The sequence below is a fragment of the Aotus nancymaae genome, unplaced genomic scaffold (assembly GCF_030222135.1).
Source record: "Aotus nancymaae isolate 86718 unplaced genomic scaffold, 86718_ANA_hifiasm-v0.15.2.pri h1tg000008l, whole genome shotgun sequence".
Taxonomy (NCBI): domain Eukaryota; kingdom Metazoa; phylum Chordata; class Mammalia; order Primates; family Aotidae; genus Aotus; species Aotus nancymaae.
The window spans coordinates 44,685,965-44,711,315 of NW_026988419.1; the positions used below are offsets into that span (position 1 = coordinate 44,685,965).

At 35.9% G+C, this 25,351-nt stretch overlaps 1 protein-coding gene across 25 annotated transcripts in view; it reads right to left on the minus strand.

Moving 5' to 3' along the window:
- Positions 1-25,351, minus strand: part of GULP1 (GULP PTB domain containing engulfment adaptor 1) — a 311,204-nt gene that overhangs the window by 240,362 nt on the left and 45,491 nt on the right. For 2 of the 25 annotated variants that reach the window (XM_012464087.3, XM_012464085.2), the window contains exon 2: positions 155-288. The exons of 22 other annotated variants lie outside the window; for them this stretch is intronic. The gene's annotated coding sequence lies outside the window, so the exon portion shown is untranslated. Of the gene's footprint in view, positions 1-139; positions 289-25,351 lie in introns of all 25 variants that reach the window. One more of the 25 variants, XM_012464088.2, reaches the window with a different exon arrangement.

A 25,351-nucleotide genomic window follows, 5' to 3' on the forward strand; every position in this document is an offset into this window, starting at 1 on the left:
ACGTCCAGAAGCTTGTTAAAGAAACATATACATTTAATATCTTGGCATATGGCTAAGAGGACTGTAGTTATTCATTTGTGAAAAAGCTAGGGTTACTTGTAAATTTAAACTTAAGACTTTAGAAGAACAAGCAACAAACCTTTAACAGGTTTACCTGTACGTCCTGCAGGCACTAATAAGAGAATAAACTTCACATCTGTTCAGTGTCAAAAAGAATCATAAGTCTTCCACTGTTTTGTTTTGCTTATAACCATGTGCAGGTGAGCAAGTCATCATCAATAATATCACCTGCAGAAATAAAAGTGAGTTATATATGTGGACAAATATTTCCAAAAAGAGTTATGAGAAACACTAGTTCTATGAAACGTATGAGGTGTTTTACATACACACTCAAAATGGTTCCATAGGACTAAATATATTTAAACAATTTTATAATGGTATTTCTCATATTTTTAATGCATTGATATTTATTTTAAAGCTCCAAAAGCATAATGTAACATAATTCCTTATTTAATCTCACAAGGAAACACTTTTACATGGAATATTTCCAGAGTTTTGTTTGTAATGCTATCAGAAAAATGATGAGATATAGTTTCACCATTAACAATTTTATTTCCAGATAATGAGTCAATTATTACAACTGAGCTCATGACTGAAATGTAGGAGTATATGACATGCAAGCAGTCATGAGCACCTTAAACCAGGGTCATAAAGATGCCTTGAAATAATTCTTACTTTTTGAAATTGAGCAACAATAAATCTCAGTAGTTACAAAGAAAATTTTGTCAATAAGAAGGAAATAGAATTAAATTTGGAAAGGAAGGCAATCATGATGGAAACTAGATTTCATTCAAAATCTCTTTGAATTAAGAAAAAAATTACTGAATACAAATGACATTTTTTTTTAAAAGAAGTGCGCTTCATCTCCATTAGAACAGGATAATTACCACCATAAACATCAAAGACATGGTAGGCATTAAGTTGCTTTCTAAAACAGGTCACTAAAAGCTGAATAGAGAAGTGTCAATTTCCCCCAACACATTTTTCTTCTCATACAATTAATCTGCCAAACAGAACTACCTCAATTTGGCTTAGGTGTGAACACCTGACAAATCACAACAAACATCAAATGTGCTATTTCCAAGGATGTCCTCCATATTTTTTCTGTAATGATAAAGTTTCAATGATCTTTTTATGCAAATTATATCACATCATTTCCAAGCACAAAAATCATTTCATTGTTTCTGCCAACACTTACAGACAGAATAAACTGGACCCTGTTCTCTCTCTCTTTCTCTTTCTCTCTCTCTCTCTTCTCTCCCACCCCTGTCCCCGCCCCTCCCATTCCATTCACATAAATCTTCTTGCTGTGCCTCATACAAGCCAGAGTCATTCCTTCCTTAGGATTTCTTTCCCTAGACCTTGGCCTAGCACCTTTTCATGCTCAGAGAGTCTAATTTAAATAGTTAGAGATCAGAAGCAGGCATCAGTGTTTCTTGAAAATGACTAGATAAAAAGAAGCGTAGGACAGAACAGAAGAATAAATGATTGACATAAATAAAGACAGTGACTCCCTATCAAAGATTCTTACAAAGCAGAACATCTTTTACATGCTGCACGTAACATTTAGCATTTAATACCTCCTGGTCAAGCTATCTTTAATTGTCATCTGTGCAACAGTATGCAATGCAGTGACATTTTAGAAAGGCAAAGAGCTTTAAATTACTAATTTATTGAGGAAAATAGTTAAGTTTTCAGGTTCATGCCACCATGAACCTGAAAGAGAAACTATATTTCATGATTGTGTTGAATGATAATACCCTTCAATTGTATGGTAACTAAACTATTTATTATATATTAAAATCAAAACTGTTATTTGGGATATTTACTTTTCAATTCTTAAAATTAGGTAATAAAACGAAATATAAACTTCACAATGACATTTCTAAAAGGCAGTTTGTGTTTTATTGCTCTGCATTCAAGTAAGGATCTCATGCCTTGCTGTCTTTCCAAAAACAGCAGCCAAATGGTTTCCACTTAATCTTCTCCAGGGCTGTCTTGACAGACAAGAGCACTTTCAAGGCTACAGGGCTCAGACATTGTGCACACCATGACCAAACCAAAAACAAAAGCTTCACCACTTACTTAGTCAACATTGATAATTAAATCAATCTTCCTCTTAAGAAATCAGAATAAAGATTTCACAGGTGGAAGCAGCTCTTACTGCCAAAGGGCTTTCTATGATTTGATGCATCCAAGATTTGATGCCAGAAAAAGTTATTTTAAAAAACTTGAAATACTTGTAGTTTTCGGCTAGTCGAGGAAATTTTAATTGCCTGAAATTTAGTGTTAGAAGAAAACATTGAGTTGCCTATGGTGTATAATAGAGATTCATTAAAAGCTATAGTAGGTAGCTATAGACTTTTGGCATTGTGATTGAAGATTTTTATGCTTGAAAATTATTAGCAGTTCAGAATAAAAGTAAAGCCTATTTTTTCCAGAATACATTCGTTTTAGTCATGAGTGACACGCTTATAAGACCATAACCAGAGAATCTAAGAATGAAGTAGGTAGAATCATCAAAGTAAACCAGCAAGAAACTACAGGATCTCAGTCAAAGAGAACTGGAGATCAAGAGGCAGCAGAGCATCTTGCCAATGGGCAAACAAAATTCTCCAGTTCACCTCACATTACAAAAAATCAACAAGGCTTGATAAATACGGAACAATCACAAAGCAAACACTGAAAGCCTCTACATTTAGCTAATCCCCATTTTTTTTTCCTGGTTTATTTACTCACTGATTCTTTCCTCTCTGTGGAATAGCTCTAATATATCTTTTTGCACAATTCCTAAAGTTAACCAGTGCATAAGCAGCATCTCACTCTGAGTTCAGTTTTCTAAGTCCTACAATATTACTAATGTCACATGAAAAAGCAAAGTTTTTTCCTTCCAAAACCATGATAAGAAAAAATGAGCAATCAGTTATTTGGGGGTCTATCACCTCCCTTCTCCTCAGAAAAGCTATAGCTAAGAGCATATCAACATAATTCTTAATACAATTCATCTTGCTGTTATATTTATAGCTAACTATAAAGCCACCTTACATTTAAAACAATAAACTGAGGCAAATTTTCCCATGAGACTAACTTGATCACAATCTAATGAAAGGCTTTGATTTTGCATGTTGTAGAAGCATGAAGCATATGCCAACAGGAAATAGATCCAATGCCATGCTAGCAGAGAAAAGCTTTCCAAAAGTTTGGCTTAGTTAGATAGATATTTAAGTTTGTTGGTAGTAGGATAAGTCAGTTATTTTACTGTCATTTTAAGAACTGTAAAATACAATCACAGCCCTGTTTATCTATTACAGCATATATCACTCTGGAGCTTAAATAATTATCAGTGACTGCATCTGCTTTGCTCATCACTGCATCTCCAAAAGTCGGTACAATGCCTGGCATATAAGTGTAACTTGATACATATCTTTTGAAAGAATAAATTAATGTTAAAAAATAATGAAATGAGAACAGAAAGGAGGCATATCAGCTTACAGATACTTTGAACCACACATCTAAAGATGCTGTATGTTTATTATACAAATCCAACTTAAAATACTAAATTTATCTGTGAAAAAATTACACTCGTTAAGGCTTCCAATGCTTCATTATAATTGTCTTATGATAATTATGTTAGCATTTTTTGAAAATCCAAAGAAATTTTTGTTTTTTTTCCCAAAATAAAAAAAAAATTGTATACCAAAAGAATATAGTTGAGTCCATTTCAGCCACATAATTAAGATGCTGGACTGATTACTTATTTTTTAATGTGTCAGTTACTTAATATTTAGTCATTAGAAATGGATGTCCAATGTTCATACCTTTAATTAAACTAATGACGATTACAACAGATGTTTTCAAACTGAATTGTATTTGAAGCAAGTTTATTTTTATTTAATTTTCTTCATATAAAATACTGTCCAAGAATTAGGCAGTCTTAAATCTTATACTGTGCAAATCTTATTCCAACCTCACTAAGTATGTCTCTTGAAAAATTAGTCCTTTATACCTCTCAGTATTTAATTGATGCATAATTATACATATTTATAGGATACAGTGTGCTATTTCAATACATGTATACTGTGTAATAATCAAATCAGGTTAATTAGCATATCCATCACCTCAAATGCTTATCAACTCAGTGTTGGCAACATTCAATATCCTCTTTTCTACCTATTTGAAAATAACACAATAAATTGTTGCTAGCTATTGTCACCCCACAGTGTCGAAAAACAACAGAACTTTTTTCTTCTATCTAACTGTAAACTTTGTATTTATGAACCAGCCACTCCCTATCCCATCTCCTCTACCCTTCCTAGTCCTTAGTAACCACTAATCTACTCTCTACTCCTATAAAAACAACTCTTTTAGCTTCCAGGTATAAGTGAAAACATGTAGTGTTTATCTTTCTTTTCCTGGCTTATTTCACTGACAAGATTTTTGTTGTTGTTGTTTTGAGATGGAATCTCACTCTGTCACCCAGGCTGGAGTGCAATGGAGTGATCTCAGCTCACTGAAACCTTTGCATCCCAGGTTCAAGCAATTCTTTTGGCTCACCCACCTGAGTAGCTGTGACTACAGGCGTGTGCCACCATGCACTGCTAACTTTTGTATTTTTTTTAATAGAGACAGTGTTTTGCCATGTTGGTCAGGCTGATCTTGAACTCCTGGCCTCAAGTGGATCCACCTGCCTCAGCCTCCCAAAATTCTGGAATTACAGGTGTGAGCCACCACGCCCAGCCAGGATTTCATTATTTTTTTGTGGCAGCATGTTGTATTGTACATATATACCAAATTTTCTTTATCCATTCATGTGTTTATATATACTGAGATTGATTCCATATCTTGGCTATTGTTAATGGACATATCTTGGTTAGTGCTGCAATAAACATGAGAGTGCAAATATCTCTTTAATATACTAATCTTCTTTCCTTTAGATATACCCAATAGTGAGATTGCCAGATCATATGGTAATTCTATTTTTAGTTTTTTGAGGAAACTCTAGACTGTTTTCTATAATATCTGTACTAATTTATCCTCCCACCAAAGGAGTATAAAAGTATCCGCTCCTTTACATCCTCACCAGCATTTTTTATTTTTGTCTTTTTAATAATAGTAATTCTAACTGTGGTGAAATGCCATCATAGTTTTGATTTGCACTGTCCTGATGACTAGTGATGTAGAGCGTTTTCTCGTATACTTACTTCCAATTTGTATATCTTCTTTTGAGAAATGTCTATTAAAATCATTTGCCCATTTCAAAAAGGGATTATTTGTTTGTAAGCTGTTGAGTTTATTATATATTCTAGATATTAATCCCTTATTGGATGAATGATTTGCAAATATTTTCTCCATTCTGCAGGTTGTCTCTTAACTTTGTTGATGGTTTCCTTTGTTGTACAGAAGCCTTTTAGTTTGATATAATCCCATTTGTCTATTTTTGTTTTGGTTGCCTGTGCTTTTGAGGTATGTTCATAAAATCTTTGCACAGACCAATATCCTAAACTGTTTCCCCTATGTTTTCTTCTAGTAGTTTCATATCTTCAGACCTCACATATAAGTCTTTAGTCCATTTTGAGTTGATCTTTGTACATGGTGAAAAATAGGGGTCCAGTTTTATTTTTCTGCATGTGGATATCCTGCTTTCCCAGCATGATTTATTGAAGAAACTGTCACTTCTACAATAAATGTTCTTGGTACATCTGTTGAAAATCAGTTGTCTGTAAATACATGGATTTGCCTATGGGTTCTCTATTCTGTTCCATTAGTCTATGTGTCTGTTTTTATGCCAGTATCATGCTGTTCGGTTACCACCACTTCATAGTATATTTCAGTCATTAGTCCTTAATAGTACATTTTGAAGTTTGACACATCTGACTGTTCTTTTTGCTTAGGATTGTTTCACTATTTGGGGTCTCTTGTAGTTTCATAAGAATTTTAGAATTTTTTTTCTACTTCTGTGATGTATGTCATTGGTATTTTGAAAAAAAACTACATTTAATCTGTAGATCATTTTGGGTAGCATGGTCATTCTAACAATATTAATTGTGATAATCCATAAACATGGATGTCTTTCCATTTGTGTGTGTGTGTGTCCTCTTCAATTTCTCTCATTAATGTTTTGTAGTTTTCTTTGTAGAAATATTTCACCTCCTTGGTTAAATTTATGCCTAGGTATTATTTTGTAGCTGTTGTAAATGGGATTGCTTTCCTAGATTTCTTCTTCAGCTAGTTCTTTCTTGGTGTATAGAAACACTACTGATTTTTCCAGTGCTGATTTCATATGCTCTAACTTTGCTGAATTTGTTGATCAATTCTAAGAGTCTTTTGGTGGAGATTTTAGATTTTTTTCTATATAAGAACATGTCATCAGCAAACAGAAACAATTTCACTTACTTCTTTCCAGTTTGGATGCCCTTTTTCTCCTTCTCTTGCCTTATTGCTCTTGCTAGGACTTTCAGTACTATGTCGAATAAAAGTGATGAAAATGGACATCTTTGTCATCTTCTAGTACTTAGGGTAAAATAATTCAGCTTCTCTACATTCAATATGTCATATATGTCTGTGGGTTTGTCATACATGGCTTTTATTACGTTGAGGTATGTTCCTCCTATACATAATTTGTTGAGAGTTTTTAATCACGAAGAGATTTTGCTGAATTTTATCAAATGCTTCTTCCGTGTCCATTGAAATGATCACATGGTTTTTGTCTTTCATTCTGTTGATATGTATCATGTATATTGATTTGATTATACTGAACCATTATGCAACCCAGGTTAATTTCCACTTGATAATCATATATAATCTTTTTTATTTGCTGTTGAATTCGATTCAAAATACTGGCTTGCTATTATTTTATAAGCTGTTTGCTATTGCTTTCTTTTTTGTTGGATCTTTGTCAGATATTGATATCAGGATAATACTGGTCTCATGGAAATAGGAAGAATTTTCTCCTCTTCGATTTTTTTAAGTTTGAGAAGAATTAGTATTTGTTATTCTGTACAAGTTTGACAGAATTCAGCAGTGAAACCTACTAATTTTCTTTGTTGGGATACTTTTTATTATGGTTTTAATCACATTATTCATTATTGGTCTGTTCAAGTTTTCTATTTCTTTTTAGTTCAGTCTTAATAGATTCTCTGTGCCCAGGGATTTACTTATTTCCGCTAGGTTTTCCAATTTGTTTGCATATGGTTGTTCATAATAGTCTCTAATAATTCTTTGTATTTGTGTGATATCAGTTGTAATGTGTCCTTTTTCATTTCTGATTTTATTTAATTTGGCATTTTATCCATTTTTTCCTTAGTCTAGCTAATGGTTTGTTGATTTTATTTATCTTTTAAGAAAATCAACTTTCCATTTCATTGATTTTTTTTATTTTTTAGTCTCAATTCTCTTAATTTCTGCTGATCTTTATTTCTTCTTTCTAATTTTGGGTTTGGTTTGTTCTTGCTTTTCTAGTTCCTTGAGTTGCACCATTAGGTTGTTTCTTTGAAATCTTTCTACTTTTTGGATGTAGAAGCTTATTGCTATAAACATTCCTCTTAATACTCTTACTCTATCCCATAGCTTTTGATATGTTGTAGTTCTATTTTCATTTGTTTCCAGAATATTTTAATTCCCTTCTTAATTTTCTCATTAATCTATTGGTCATTCAGTAGCATGTGTTAAGTTCCATGTATTTGTACAGTTTTGAAAGTTCTTGTTACTGATTTCTAAATTTACTGTGTTATAAACAGAAAAGATACTTGATATCACTTTGATTTTTGAATTTGATGGAACTTATTTTTTCACCTAACATATGATCTATCCAGGAGAATGTTTCATGTTCTGCTTAAAAAAATGTATATTCTGCATATGTTGGATAATGTCTATTAGATCTTCCTATTTTCCTTCTATTAGATCTTCCTATTTTCATTTTCCCCACAGTAGGGAGACTTACCCATGGAGATCCTTCTTGGTGTCAGGTTTGACATAGCCTACAAGTAGCTACAGTAGTGCTGGGCTTCAGGGTGCAGTTACTCAGAGTAGCTGTGAAGCTGAGGTCCTAGGCTCAGGTCCTCATGAACCTACTGTGGCATATGGGTCCTGGGGTACAGATTCACTCTCTGTGACAGTGTTGGATGTAGATTGCCCACAGAGGCAGCATCCATGACTCTGAGGTGCCCCAGCACTTCGGACCAAGGGAATTTGGTTGTAGTTGAGACTCTCTCCTAGCCCTACCCTGCTCCCCAGGTCCAAACCATCAGGGCATTTCTGCCATTGAAATGCTCTGAAGATTTGGACCTGGGGAGCGGGGTAGGCTACAGTTTGGGAACCAGAACCCACAGGCCTCAGAGACAACTCAGATCCTGGGGGGATAAGGCACCATGTACTGGTGACTCTGGACCCTGAGATGGTAAAACTTGGCAGTATCCCAGACTCTATGAAGTCAAATGTAGTGTCAGCAATGATCCCAGAATGGTGTAGTGTAGCTGTTGCTTGGGTCCTGGGGAGTAAGGAGCAGCACAGCTATGACTCTACTCCCTGGGTAGGGGAATTTCTCAGCAGCTCATGCTCTAGATGGCTAGTCCAGCTCCAGGGAAGCAGGGTCCTAGAGCTGTTTGTTCTGTAGGACAAGGTGTCTCAGTTCAGCCACTGCACTGTTTCTTTGGGACTCAGGGTACCATGTCAGCTCTGTCCTGGGATGCATAGCTATTCTTCTTGGCCAAGGCACCAGTTCCTCAGGAGGTATTATGTAACCAACTTCATTAGTCAGGTCCTCTGTAGGGGTAGGAGGGGTATGGTGTCTGCTCTGGGTAACGAAAGCACTGTTTCTCTGGGATACAGGGAACCTCTTCAGCTTGGGTACAAGGGTACATGACCACTCTGGGAGGCCAAGGCACCATTTCCTAGAAGGAATGGGGCTACTTCAAGATAGTCATGGGGACGAGCGGAGCATGTCTACTCTGGTCTTTCGAGATACTGTTTTCCCAGGAGCCATGATAATGCTTCAGCTCAGGCACAGACAGCTTTGACTGCTGTAAGCAGCCAAGGCATCTTTTCTCTGGAATGCAGGATGCTATCTGAACTTGGGCACAGTGACTACAATGAGTAGATGCAGTAGCTTTGCCAAAGCACTGTTTGCTCAGAGGCAATATGCAGCTTCAACTCAGGCCCCTATGGGCAGCACATGGTAATGATTTCTAAGGGAAAATGGAGTGGAGTGGCTCCACCAAGACACTGTTTCCCAGAGAGTGGCCTTGCAAGTTAACTAACATCTCTGTGTCTCATTTTGCTCACTTGTAGGGTTAAAATAAGATCATCTTAACCCGTTTTGAGGATAAATGAATTAGTACACAGAAAAAGTCTAGAATCTGGCACGTAGTGAGCACTTGATAAATGTCAGCTTTCATTTTTTATTTAGTATCTCCTATTACAGATTTAAGTTTTCCTTATCCCTACCAAGTCTTTTCCTAGAATAATTCATGTAAAGAACCTCATTAAGCATTTGTCAGATAGTAAATACTCAAAGAGTGTGTTACTTTGCCATTGTATACCTACTTACTTATTATCCCATGAATTTTCCAGGTTTATTGTTTATCATGAGTTTTTGCATACAAACTTACCTCATGTTTCTGCCAAAACCTTATCGATCAATTTCAATGGGGAAAATGACTTTATTTAATGGTTTAATTCAAAGTAGAAATGTATTATAAACATATAAATAAGTGCTACATCAGTGTCATCTTGTTTTGTGAATTAGAAAACTTCTTCACCTCTACTTTGCATCATTTTCTTAGGAGTTCAATGTATAACAAATATAGAATTTTGATATTTATATACTTAACATTTTCCTACATCAGTTCCTCAATAGTGAGGCTAAAGACTGAAGATATGTAGTCATACTGAAATCTTATGAAAACGTAAATGTAAATTTAAATGTATTATAAGCCATGTGACTGTTATTAGGATTCTCCAAGAAACAGAACTGTGTGTGTGTGTGTGTGTGTGTGTGTGTATAAGAGAGTGAGTAAGTGAGTAAGAGAGAGAGAGAAGAATTTCAAGGAATGGGCAAATGGGCTCATGCAATTATGGAAGCTAAGAAATTCCAAGATCTATAGTCAGCAACCTGATGGTGTAGTTTCAGTCTGAGTACAAAGGCTTGAGAATCAGGAAAGCCAATGGAGTAAGTTCTAGTCCAAAATCCTTCAGGCTCAAGAGCCAAGAAGAGCCAATAAGATATCAGTCCAAGTCTGAAGGCCAGAAAAGACCAATGTTCCAGCTCATGCAGACAGGCAGAAGAAATTCCATGTCACTCAACCCTTTTGTTATATTCACATCCCCAGTTGATTGGATGAGACCCACCCACATAAGAGAGGGCAATCTGCTTTATTCAATTCAAATGTCAATCTCATACTCACACCTTCACAGACACATCCAGAATAACATTTGACCAAATGTCGAGGCACACCATGACCTAGTCAAGTTGACACATAAAATTAACCATTACAGATGATGATGCAACTTATCATTCAAATTGGTTCACATCTGGAAGTGAAAAGAGAGCTAATTTGACAGGGCTCCAGAACCTGAGTGCAAACTCAGATTTTCTCTGGCAAGCAGGGAAAAGTGCCAGAGAAAAAAAATGGGATAGTTAAAAGAAACAGCTAGTATAAGAAGCAAGTTGCCTTCTTTGCTTAACAAAGCCATAATTTCTCCTCATGGAGCTTGGAATGGAGTAAATATGAAGCAAATATTTACTGAATAAATGAGGAAATTAATACATGATGTACAGGAATTCTCACATTAAATGATTGAAAAAGAGCATAATTTGCTCCTGCAGTATGATTACCTTTTGATGTTCAAATTGATGCAACATGATCTCAAAAAGCTAATGAATATACAAGTTTCATACTGTAGACTGGAATACATTAATGTAAATTTTTAATATAAATATATTTAAATATATTTATATTTTAAAAAATGTATTTCTACTTATGAGCATCCTTGTCTATAAACTCTAGAACGCATGAAGCAAGAGTTTATATTACTGTGCTATAAGGTGCACTTCAGTGAAAAATTTAACATTTTTCCTACTTAGGAACATTAGTTGGATTAATGGTATGCGATTTGAAATTTGGGAGGATGTATTAAAGCCTACTACCCCTCACAGTTACTCCTGAAATGAAGCATGGTATAAACATAGGGTTTGGAGTCAGAAGAGTATATTTTAAGTCCTAGTTCTATCACTCATAGCTTTCAGATGTTGGACAATTCATAGGACCTCCTCTCAGATTTTTTATCTTTTGCTTTCCTTCATTCTGCCATAATCAATCTTTCATTAAGTCTTATTTTTTTGCCCCTCAAAAGTTCTCTCCTCCTTATCCTTCTTTTCTAGTTTCATTAAAATTAAACTTTCCACTTTATATCTGCCTAATAAAATACTTCTAATTAGTCTTCTTTATTTTTAAGTCCTACTCAAACTATATTCCATCCTCTGATTTATCTAAGAGCTAACTGTCAAATTCCAACCATTTTTTAAAATAATAAGGTCATTTTCTGCCTTTTCCATAGTCCTAATACTTACATTAGTGTGAAACATCATATTAGTTTCACCAATATCCACTAAATTTGTATTCAGTACTATATTTTCCTTGGAGCTATTTCAAGCATGTTCTGGCTTCTCTATGAAATTAAGTTAGTAGACAAAGCCCATTTTCTTTCTAAACTGTACAATGCCTAGTACATTCCTAGATATAATGTTGCATTCAATAAATATTTGCTGACATCTGTGTTACAAAATGAGAATGATTTATTCTCCAGGTTCATCTACTGTTGTACAGAAAATGGGTATTGGAACAGATGCCCAAATAAATATAATCATGTTTTTCAAAAATATGTTACAATTAAACTTGTTATACTGTAAAATTCAAATCTTCAAATTTAGTTAAGAAAAAAAATAAAAGCCATCCACATTGAAAAGGGTGAACTATAACTATCTCTATTCACAGATAACAAGATCCCATATATAGACATTCCAGTAAAAACAATAAAGAAACCTATGACAACTAATAAACAAATTCAGTAAGATGTATATATAAAAATCAGCTATATTTCTACACATAGGCAGTGAACCATTCAAAAATAAAATTAATAACATGAAGAAACTATGTAAAATAAATGTAACAAAAAAGTATAAAATGTATACACTAAAAACTAAAAACATATTGTTAAAAGAAATTAAAGAAGATCTGGTAAAGATATCCCAGGTTTATACACTGGAGACTTAATATTGTTAAAATGGCAATATTCTCCAACTTAATATACAGATGTAATGCAAATCCTTATTAAAAGATGCCTTTCTTGAAGAAACTAATAAGCTGATCCCAAAATTCATATAGAAATACAAGGAACCCAGGGTGGACAAAATAATACTTAAAAAAAATGGAAGACACACTCACTCCCCAATTTTAAAATCTACTACAAAGCTAAAGTAATTAAGACAGTGTAGTCCTGGCATAAATCTAGACCTACACATAAATGAAGCAGAATTGAAAATCCAGAAATAAATCCTTATATTTATATTCAATTGATTTTTTGCAAAAGTGCCAAGACAAATCATTGGGGAAATAATAGTCTTTTGAACAAATGGTGCTGGTACAACTGGGTAACCACATGTAAAATAATGAAGTTGGACCCCCTATGTCATATTATACACAAAATTTCATTGACAATAGTTTATAGACCTTAATGAAACAGTTAAAACTATAAAAGTCTTGGAAGAAAACACAGCCATAATTTTCATGACTTTGATTTAGGCAATAGTTTCCCACATATGAAACCAAACAGGCCAGGCACAGTGGCTCACGGTTGTAATCCCAGCACTTTGGGAGGCCGAGGTGGGCAGACCACGAGTCAGGAGTTTGAGACCAGCCTGTCTAATATGGTGAAATCCCATTTCTACTAAAAAATACAAAAAAAAAAAAATTAGTCAGGTTTGGTGGCGTATGTCTGTAGTCCCAGCTACTCAGGAGGCTGAGGCAGGAGAATTACTTGAACCCAGGAGGCGGAGGTTGCAGTGAGCCAAGACTGTGCCACTGCATTCCAACCTAGGCGACAGTGCGAGACTCTGTCTCAAAACAAGAAAAAAAAGAAAGATATGTGAGAAGCGCTTTTAAAGACTTAATCAACAAGTTAGGCTACCACATGTATTTCTTTTTTCTTCTTTGGCCTCCTGACCACTTGAAGAAACCTCCCTTTATGAAGCCCAATTGACCAATAACTTATGGTTTGTTAGGTTATTTCTTATCCATCTCAAAAGAAAAAAAAAAAGAAAGAAACCAAACAGAAAAACAATAAAAGAAAAATATATACATCATCAAATGTTTTCATTAAAATGTAAAAGTTTTATGTTATACAGGACAACATCAAGAAAGTGAAGACAATCCACAGAATGGCAGAAAATATTTGCAAATCATACATCTGACAGAGAACAACTCAACAATAAAAAGACAATTAAAAACTGAGCAAAGTTCTGAGTACACCTTTGTCTAAAGAAGATATACAGATAATTAATAAGCACTTGAAAAGATATCCAATATCATTATTCATCAGAGAAATGCAAATCAAAGCCACAAAGAGATGCCACTACACACCCACTAGGATGGCTAAAATTACAACACATTAACAAGTATTGGCAAGCATGAGGAGAAATTGGAACCCTCATATATTGTTGATGGGATTATAAAATACTGTAGCCACTTGGGAAACAGTTTGACAAGCCCTCAAGATATTAAACAAAGAGTTTCCATATGACCCAGTAATTCCACTCCAAGGTTTATACCCAAGAGAAATTATGTACATAAAAAACTTGTAAACAAATGTTCAGAGCAGCATATTTCAGAATAGATAAAAGTGGAAACAATCCAAATGTCTGTCAACTGATAATGCATAAACAGAACATGATACATTAAAATAATGCATTTGTAGAGACATTGTTTGAATTGTGAAAGTTTAAAAAAAATCAAAACTTTGAACGCATTCAGAGTTCATTTGTTTTCTTAAGATGAAATGTGAATGAGTTTTCTTTTTGAAATAGATTTTAATATTCACTTTTTGATATGTCAGAAGTTTCAATAATTTCCATCTACTATTGAGAAAAAGGTATTACTTTTCAATGTTTACAAAATTGGTTCATACTTAGGCAACTGTTGCTTTAGATCATTTACTGATAGAAGATAAAGTACAGTCATCTTTCGGTGTCAGAGAGGGACTGGTTCCAGGACCCCCTACAGATACCAAAATCTGCAGGTGCTTAAGTCCCACAGTAGTACTATTGTCAGGTAAGATGTTACCAGAGGAGAAGCTGGGTGATGAGTATATGGGACTTCTCTTGTATGTTTGAAACTCTTATGGAATTGTAATTATTTCAAAATAAAACCTGTAACTCTTCATTTTTACCTTTCAGAATTCTGATATTCTGCTTGTTTGTTTCAGATACATAGCTAGAAAACAAATTCAAGACTATGCTTTTATCTCAAACTTCCTCCTTATACCCATCCTTATGGGACTAGAATTGGTGTTTTCATAAATACATGTTTAATCTACATGAACACTGAGTAATATCAGCAACATATTATATTCAAATCATGAGGCAAGATTCATATCATATTCCAGCAATTACTAGATGGATGACATGTTTCAGTGGGGCCTGTTAGTTGGTAAAGGCAGTTAAAAGGCCAATGCTTCAGTTAATAGTTACAAGTATGGCCAATAACTTCCTATATTCTGGGTCTGACACTGAATCTATTAAAAGCAGATTATTATTCAACGTGTTTAGTATTTCTCTTAAATATATTTTAAAATAGTATCAGAGAAATTATGTAACATTAATATCTCTCCTATTATATCAGTTAACAGTTTCATTAAAAGAAGTATTTTGAATAACAAGTTTTTCAATTGCTTTATAAGTTTCCCAAAAGTTTCACAATAAATTGCTTCCACATTGAATTTTATTTCTTTGGCATCTACTACATCTAGAATATTTTCATAGGAAAATAAACATAAGCTGGCTCCAGTTGATAGTAAGTTCCATAATTCATGTCCGTAGATAATGACTATCAATTCTTCAATTAAAACAAAAAACAAAAATGCTTTGAGGCCAGGCATGGTGGTTCATGCCTAGAATCCCAGCACTTTGAGGGGCCCAGGTAGGCAGACTGCTTGAGATCAGGAATTCTAGAATAGCCTGGGCAACATGGCAAAATGCATCTCTACAAAAAATGGAAAACGAAATTAGCTGGGCATGGTGGCATGTACCTTTAGTCCCAGTTACTCGAGAGGCTGAGGTGAGAAGATTACTGGAGCCTGGGAAGAGTCAAGGTTACAGTTAGCCATGATCACACTACTGCACTCTAGCCTGAGGGACAGAGCAAGACCCTGTCTCAAAAAAAAAAAAAAGAAAATGCTTTGAAATAGTCACTGACTAGAAGCTGAAACTACACCTGTGCCAATTAAAAGCATGACTACATTAAGTTAGTCCACTAACTTTTTTGGACTTTTTGGAGAATATTTAGATAACTATATTACATAATAAATGCATTGTTCCTGACACTTTATTTTTACTAGAAGTTGTAAGACCCAGAGAAGAAGTTAAAAAACAACTACTCATGTGTGAAGACCCTAAAAATGCAGTACAGCATTACAATTAGGAGCTCAGAGTGCTGTTGGGTCTGTCTTCCTGGGTTTGTGCTATGGCTCTGTTACTTGCCAGTCACATACACTTGAATTAGTTACTTAACCTCGTCTCAATTTTCTCAACCACAAAATCCAGTTAATAATAACTTCTACAGCATAGAGTAAATTTCTTAACACTATGCCTGATGTAAAAGCCCTCAACATGTCAGCTATTGTTACTAATTTTTCTGAGTCCCAATCTTCTTATTTGTGATAAAATAATAACAATACCTCCTCTGCCTATGGATCAGCAATACTGTGAATTGAGAGCAATGATGCTTATTGCAGTGCTTTATCTGCTGTAAAGAACAATGTACTCTCTAAAAGTAAAACAATTTTTGTACTATGATTTATCAAATATTTACCATGTAAGAAGATTACTGTTGTAAAAAATTCTAAAAACCTTTTCTTGTTTATTTTCTTAAAGACTCTGTTACTAGCCTTCATTAAAAATTTGTTTACACTTAAATCTAGAAGCCACTAAACGACTACTGTAATAAGCATTAGGAGGCATTACTTGACTCATCAGGAGGTCCCTTTAACCTGGAGATTTCTGCAATGCCTTGTAAAGTTCTTTTTGGGCTCAAGCCAACCATCCCATTATAACACAACTGATCATTACATGGATTTAACCCTACCCTGGGTTAAGCTACATCATTTTAATAAAATCCTGATAAAATACTGCTTAGGACTAGAGCCTATAAGACAGGAATTATTTCTGGTTTTGGTGTCAAGGTTAAAAGGAAGTTCCACTCTGTGATTTATCTAGATAGGTCTATTAAATCATGACTCTCCATAAAAATAGGCCATATTAAACTCTACTAAAAAGAACATGCTCAAAGCAGAAATGACCCCTATTCATATCTTTTGTTATAGCATTAAACTATAAATTCCAAAGAGCATGAACATGACCTTATAGTTCTCTTCCTGTAACATCAGACAGAGTGACACATTCAGTATATTCAAGAAATATTAGAGGTTATTATTATTAATAAGGATTTGAATGAATGAATAGGAGCACTTTAAGGAAGAGGGAATAAGACCAAAATACTTCATTTTCTCCTCTCTTCTAAACTTCTACCCCTCTTTATGGACTTCTTTATACATGCACTTGCAACTTTTTCATCTTAAATGAAATTTTATCTTCATCTTGCCCCTTTCCATTCACAGCTACCCTTCTTGATAGAGTGGCCTGCACACAATATTCACATTTCCTCATTTCATAAATACTGGTGAAACCACAGCAACTCAGTTTATATTCCCCACCCAGCTGAAACTATTTTCAGTAGGCAACAGTAACCCCCAAACTCTCAATCCAATGATCATATTTAATCACTACTTTACTTAACCCTTCAGCACTTAACCATGGTTATTATTTCTTTAAAAAAAAAAAATTGTTCCCCTGGCTTCCTAGATACCATTCTATCATATTTCTTGTCCTCTAAGATAGTTGCCTCTCATAGTCTCCTTGAAACCTCACAAGCTACCTAAGGTGTGTAGTGAAGCTTGTTGGAGGGATCTGAGAAAATCAGTAAAGGAAAAATGATCTTGAAAACCATTTCAAGTGTTCTGTTGTGACAGCAGGAGCAACTGGCAGATAGTGCAAAATGCTTAGGAGAGTGGTGTGATGGTAATGATTTAGGGAAATGGTCTTGCATAACTGCATGGAGAGGAGGGGGTCCATCTGCTTCACAGCTAGCTCTACAAACTGGTCATGAAAACAAAAAAGAACACAATTTTTTCAAAACCATACTTAGTTAGCAAAAAGCGTACCTTTGTCAGAGCCTGAAGTACATACTCTGAGGCTTTAAAGAAGACAGATATTTATAGGCATTGCTCAGAGTTTTGGCATAAAATTTACTACTCATGAAAATAAGATCCTAATTGTTTTGTAATAACAAAGCTATACCTTTACTTAAAAAAAAAGCACATTGCAAGACATATCTATTTATTTTGAAAGACCTACCTGTTCAAAGAATTTGATCTTAAACTAAATGTGTGTATATGTACATCTATGTGTGTATATGTATCTGTGTGTACATATGTATGTGCATGTGTGTATTTGCAATGAATACAGTTTTAAACAATCCAAGAATGTCATATCTATAATCATTCTCTGACCTGCACTCAAGTGAGATGAGAATGGCCATCAAGGAAAAGACCACCCAAGAATAGCTGCATAACTGAATGACCCAGTGGTCACAGAAATGCTCTCTCATGATCTGAAATCAATTCTGGAAATGTCTCTCCCATCATTTCAGTCTGTGATACAAATGCCAGGAATTGATAATTTCTTTTTTTTTTTTGAGACGGAGTTTTGCTCTTGTTACCCAGGCTGGAGTGCAATGGCGCGATCTCGGCTCACCACAACCTCCGCCTCCTGGGTTCAGGCAATTCCCATGCCTCAGCCCCCTGAGTAGCTGGGATTACAGGCACACACCACTATGCCCAGCTAATTTTTTGTATTTTTAGTAGAGACGGGGTTTCACCATGTTGACCAGGATGGTCTCGATCTCTTGACCTCGTGATCCACCCGCCTTGGCCTCCCAAAGTGCTGGGATTACAGGCTTGAGCCACTGCGCCCGGCCAGGAATTAATAATTTCTTAAGCCCACAAAACAAACAAGCACTCACCTTCTTATTGTAAATCCCCCTACTATCTTGTCCTTAAAAGTTTACTGATAGCTAATTGGCTCTGCAAATCCTTTCCCTTCAAATTCTATGTGAGCTTTTTGCAACACTTTTAAAGCACATAGAAGAACAGATGTTCTCAAAACAGAGTTCCACTTAACCAGCTCACCGCTCACCAGACTGATTCGCTCCATTAAAGTGTCAACCACACCTACTGGAGCCCATAGCTATCTGAACACTCAGAATTACTGGACTTTGCCCCCAGTGATATTCAAGTAGTTCTCTTCCACTAATTCTTTCATATGCTTACTGTAATAAAATCAGTTGGCTGCCTAACAAGCCTACGTCCTCATTCCTCCTTTCTAATCAAATCACAATTTAGTCAGGTATTTACTCCCTACTGCCACATTATACATGGGCAAGACAGCTATAAAAGGTTGAGAGGGCCAGGCTATAAAAGATTGAGAAGGCCAGGCATGGTGGTTCACACCTGTAATCATAGCACTTTGGGAGATCGAGGCAGGGCCTCACTTGAGGTCAGGAATTCAAGGCCAGCCTGGCCAACATGGTGAAACCTCGTCTCTACTAAAAATACAAAAATTCGTCAGCGTTGTGGCACACGCCTGCAGTCCCAGTTATTCGGGAGGCTGAGGCAGGATAATTGCTTGAGCCTGGGAGGTGCAGGTTGCAGTGAGCCAAGATCACACCACTGCACTCCTGCCTGAGCGACAGAGCGAGACTCTGTCTCAAAAATAAAAAATAAAAAGTTGAGAGGAAATTATTAAAGCATAGAAGAAATTTGTACTTAGATCACAGTATAAGTGTCCCTAAGTTCTCCCACCCTTTGAAGAAGTAATGGGATTATCTGTAATGAGTATTTGTCACATAAGAAAGTCTTTGTAGAACTCCAATTAGCAGAATCATGCTCAAAGAAAAGCCTTAATTTACAAGAAGTTTCACAGATAAATACATCTGTATAAGCTTTTAGTTAAAATAAAACAGTTTAAGTAGATGTGCATCTTTTTGTAATTCACTTTAAGAATCTTTTCCTGCAAACTTATACACTATAGCCATGATCCTATCAGACCAGAGAACATACACTACTAGCTTTTATTATTCAGTCAACATCTCCTCCCTAATGTGCCACTAAACTATTTAAAAACAAACATTTTAAGTTTGTGTCAAAAATATATATATATATTGATTGCTTTAAATACGTACAGATCATCTACCCTTCTTGGTTTTCTTATTTTATCTCTAAAAGCACTTTCCAAATTTGCTGTCCACATTTCTTCATGAACCACCCTCTCCAGGGTGCTTAACAATCAACAGGCTGTGGTCACCCTCCCATGCATTTTATTCTCTAGATGTTTTTTTTTCCTGTTCCACTCTGTAGAGGAACAGAATTTGCAAAATGCTGAGAATAACATCCAGATTTTTTTTTATGTCAACTTTAGTGTGTCTTTGCCTTTTCTCCCTAAGGTGTTTCCAATTTTAGTCAATCACCAAATATTATTACATTTTCTTTGCCATGGCAATCTTTTGAATTCATTATCTCTTCACTAAATTTAGTGCTAGAATTTATGTCATGAAGCATTCTATGTAACTGTTTTAGGACTGAAATATGTGTTATATTTTTACCATTTAGAGTCTCTTAAAAGAAATTTCAAATATCAAATTTTCAAGTGAGAGGAACTAAATGTACATATGTAATAGTATATCCTGGGAATAACAAAAAGATATAGATCAGCATACATTTTTACTAGAGAAGTAGCAAACAAAATGGGATTTAAGTCTAAAATCTTTGGCGGTTATCTGTGACATTAAGATAATGTACATACGATAACATTCCTCTATAAAACACACTTAAAACTAAGTAATCTGTGAATTGAGATGATCTGAAATCCAAGTTTGTATTGTACTTTCATCTGTTTCTTTAATACAAATGCTTAAAATAGTATGGTTTAAAAATAGTGGACCCCAAAAGATATGTCCAAGTCCTAATCCCTGGTGCCTGTGAATGTGACCTTATCTGGAAATAGACTCTTTGTAGATGTACTTAACAAGGTAAAAAGAATTCAGATAATATCATCCTGGATTTAGAGTAAGCCCTAAATCTAGTGATCAGTGTCCTTATAAAAGGAAAGAGAGATCTAAGACACAAAGAGACATGGAGGAAAGCCATGTGAAAATATAGACAAAGATTGGAGTCATGCAGCCATGTGCCAAGGACAGCCAGCCACCACCAATGGCTGGGAGAGAATCATGAAACAGATTTTCCCCCAGAGTCTCCAGAAGAAACCAACCCTGCCTAACCAAACCAACCACTCATTTTGAACTTCTGGCCTTCCAAACTGTGAGAGAATAAATGTCTGTTGCTTTTAGCCACCAAGTATATGGTATTTGTTATGGCAGCTCTAGCCATAACTAACCATTATAATAAAATCTCAAATATATCTGCTGATACAGCACACTAAAGAGTATAAAGGAAAAGGGAGGGAAACAAAAAAAAGTTAAAAGCCTAGACTGAAATAATTGCTGTAAAGAATCCAATACGGTATAACAAAAACCACAAGTCAGGGAGTTAGACTAGCAATTTCTAGTCTCAGTTCTATCCCTTGTTTAGTTATACGACTTTAGGCAAAGTGTCAACCTCTCTGAGCCGTAATTTTCTATCTCATCCATGTAATGAAAAAAAAAAATAGCACTCTTTAATTATGTACTTTCGAGAAAAAAATGTGATAATTTATATTAAAAACTGTACATTTCCGGTGGCTCACGCCTGTAATCCCAGCACTTTGGGAGGCTGAGGCGGGTGGATCACGAGGTCAAGAGATCGAGACCATCCTGGTCAACATGGTGAAACCCCGTCTCTACTAAAAATACAAAAAATTAGCTGGGCATGGTGGCGCGTGCCTGTAATCCCAGCTACTCAGAAGGCTGAGGCAGGAGAATTGCCTGAACCCAGGAGGAGGAGGTTGTGGTGAGCCGAGATTGCGCCATTGCACTCCAGCCTGGGTAACGAGTGAAACTCCGTCTCAAAAAAAAAAAAGAAAACTGTACATTTCTTGGCACATAGTAAACTCTGAAAAAATGTTATCTACTATTAATTAGAATCAAGTTTTCATCGTGTATTTTCTGAAAATTAATCCTTCATATCAGATATAAATTCCTATGAGATGACCTGAGAAACCAGTCTAGTCTCCTTTCTCCAGTGACAACTGTTCTAATTTTTAAAAACCTCACTTGTAAAACTGATATTAAGTAAGATAGTATTAAAACTGTCTCCCAACCAAGAAACAGTTAACCTCTATGACATAGTTTGAATGTTGTCCTGTCTAAACCTCATGTTGAATTATAATCCTCAGTAGCAGAGGTGGAGCCTGGTGGGCGGTGACTGGATGACAGGAGTGAATTTCTCATGACTGGTTCAGCATTATCCTCTTGGCACTGCCCTGTGATGGTGAGCTCTCATGAGATCTGGCTGTTTAGAAGTGTGTGGCACCTTTCTACTCTCTCTTTTGCTCCTGCTTTCACCATGTGATGTGCTTGCTCCTACTTCACCTTCTGCCATAAGTAAAAGCTCCCTGAGTCCTCCTCAGAAGCCAAGTAGATGCCAATGACAGGAACAAGATGCAAAAATAATTTGGGCGGAAAAGGGCAGGGTCCCTGGTGAAGCCCCCTGCTTGAGCCTGGAACCATGGCCCAAAGTGAGGATATGCATTCCTGGTTTCCTATTCACATGCTGCCTTTTCCAAAACCACCCCGACCCACGCCATCCCCATCCCGTACCCATAAAACCCCCAGGCTCCACTGCAGAGAGAAGAGGAGAAAAGAGCAGCAGTTGAATGTCAGAGAGAAGCAGTTTGATTTTAGAGGGACATCTTGATGGCGTGACTTTGGAGAAGAGTCTAGCAGGAGATGACTGGACTTCAGGGCAAGAATACCTTTGTGCTCCCTCCCCTTTCCAACTCCCCTTCCCACTGAGAGCCACTTCCATCAGCAATAAAGTCCTCTGTATTCACCCTTCAATTCGTTTGTGCAATCTGATTTTTCCGGGATGCCAAAAAAGAGCTCAGGTGCCATGCTAAAGGCTGTCATACTTACCCTCTGCTCTCACTGGCAGAAAGCAATCACTTCACACAAGAAGACAGAGGACCCACTGAGCTATTTAACACTTAAGCCATCTGCCACAGCAAAGCTAAAAGAGCATACTGTAACACATGCCCTCTGGGGCTTCGGGGGTCGTGAGTACTCCACAGCAGATGCTGCCCTGGGGACCCACACAGAGTTTTGCTCCTGCTGGTGCTCAGAAGCACTTGCCCAAACTCCTGCACCCACTCACCTGAATCTCCCCCTCCTGCGATGGGATGAGAGCTATGGGCTGAGTAAGCAAGGCATCCCTGTTGCAAGGCCTGCGAAGGGGTCAGGAAAAAATTCCTGTCTCACCAGTACCATATTTCCTGCATAGCAGAACCATTAGCCAATTAAACCTATTTATAAATTACCTAGTCTCAGGTATTTCTCTACAGCAATGTAAAAATTACCTAACAATATCTGTATTTAACTAAGTTCACTATTCTCTTCTCTAACACAGAAAATGAAGGGTTTCTTGCCCCAAGTTATGCTTACTTTCATTCCACCATTTCTTAAGTGACCACCTCCTAAAGGCAGTCCATCCCTCTCTTGGATTCCATGGCCTACATTATTCTAATACAAAAAACAATTATACAAATCTCTCTCTTTCTTTTTAGGTTACTCAATATTGAATGACACTTTCACAAAGTCCTTTTTAATTACCCAACATGTGAACAGTACTTTAAAGTCCACACTAGAACACTAGAGCATTCATTTCCTGATAAAATCCTAACCCTATAATGAGGCATTGATTCCTATTTTACAAATAAGGATACTGAAGCTAAAAGAAGCCCAGTGAATTGCCTAGGTCACAGGGTTACATTAGACTAACACATAATGTTTTCTTTTTAAGTGTTTATTATGTAGAAAATCAAATATGTCAAAAGATAAAGTAGACAGAAAAACACAATAAAACTTCATATACCCATCACCTAGATATAATGGTTATTTTGAGGATTTAACTTCAGTTTCTCAAAATTTCCCCAATGAAACAACAAATGTGCATCTCCAACCTTAGTTTTTGAGTAACATATAATTAAAAATGTATATCATGTCTTAAAAGGGAGAAAACAAGACAACCAGAAAAGATATTCTAGGATGAGAATTTTTCCTCCAAAGCATCTCTAAATCCCTTCTAATGACAAAGAAAATATCCCTAGGCTATAACACTCAAGTGGCTATAAAATTTGAAACACCAAAAACATACTGACAAAGCATGATCTAAACAGAAAGTCTCTGATAATTTATAAGCAAAGGCAAAGCCTAAATCTGCATAACCCTAATGATAACATCTCACACAAAGACAATTCAAGTCAAATACCTGCTTTTAAACTGATATTCAAAGTGACCTGCTTTTAAAAGTGTATACTGGTATCATAGGAGACTCGCCTTTAAACCAGAAAAATAGACTACCCCATGTCTCCTATTTGTAAAAATTGAGCAATTTTCATCAAGGTTAACAATGAGCTATTTCCAGGAATCAACCACTATTTTTACCTACAGAGGTGCTGGAAGATGGATTTTCTCTGCTAGTAGTCATCATGAAAAGCATCATACCCAACATGTCAATGAAAAAGAAAAACAATTTTAACTACAATTATAAGAATAACTTCTAGGAAATAAAACTGGTAGTAGTTAGTGAAGATTCAGAACTTTCACAAAGAGTGGAAGGGTAGCCAAAGAGGTGAAAACAGAAATTTTTAACAATTCTTCTGAGGTTAGCATGGCACTAGTAATGGACAGATGGAAGTGGTGAAAATTATAAACACATTTTCATCTTACCTTTGTACAGCTACTAAGAAACACATAAATTTTAGAGGTTCTTTCTCAGATGCGATATAGCTGACTTCATAAAATGCTGATTACATATTTTATTGAAAGTATTATTACTAAACAGACATCAAAAACTTCTCCAAGTATAGGCATGGTGGCTCACACTTGTAATCCCAGCACTTTGGAAGGCTGAGGTGGAAGGATGGTTTGAGCCTAGGAGTTCGAGACCAGCTGTGGCAACAGAGAAGACTCCGTCACTACAAAAAAAACTGAGAAATTAGCTGGCTTGGTGGCATGCACCTGTAGTTTTCGCAACTTGGGAGGCTGAGGTGGGAGTATCACTTAAGCCTGGGAGATGGAGGCTGCAGTGAGCTCTGGTCTCATCACAGCACTCCAGCCTGGGAGACAGAGTGAGACTGTCTAAAAAAAAAAAAATTGTTTTCCCCCAAAACAAATACATTCTTAAAATAGTTAATAAATACTTCAGTTGTACTGATGAGGGGTGATATTAGAGAGGAATTGTTCATCAATGATATATCAATGACATATTGAGGAGCCTGGAAATATCTTAAATCTAGAGGGAAGGTAGTATCTTTGTATAAAAACCTGCTCTTTAAATTAAAGGAAGCAAAAAAAAAAAAAAGGCTTCCGGAAGAATATAACTAATTAGTCTTCCCTCCCTGAATGCAGAAAATAAAATACTCCTAAATAATAGGAAGAAGTTTACAAATACTAATTTTGAAAATGCAAATATGCAAAATAGGACTTTGAAATAAACAGAGTTTACATCTCCAGGTCATTTTTGTCTAGAAATTAGGCCAAGAATTTAGAGTTGGAATTAATCTCATGGATCTAATGATTCTCGGACACAGATAGGATATCCTCCTGTCCCTTCTTTTCAAGTTCAAGGCACTGGCACAGAGTTCTTACTTGTAAACAATGTAAATGCACTCTAGTTAATTTAAGTAAAAACAAATTTATGGAAGGATATTAGAGACTCAGAAATTCCAAGGTGGCCAGAGAACCAGGCTATGCAG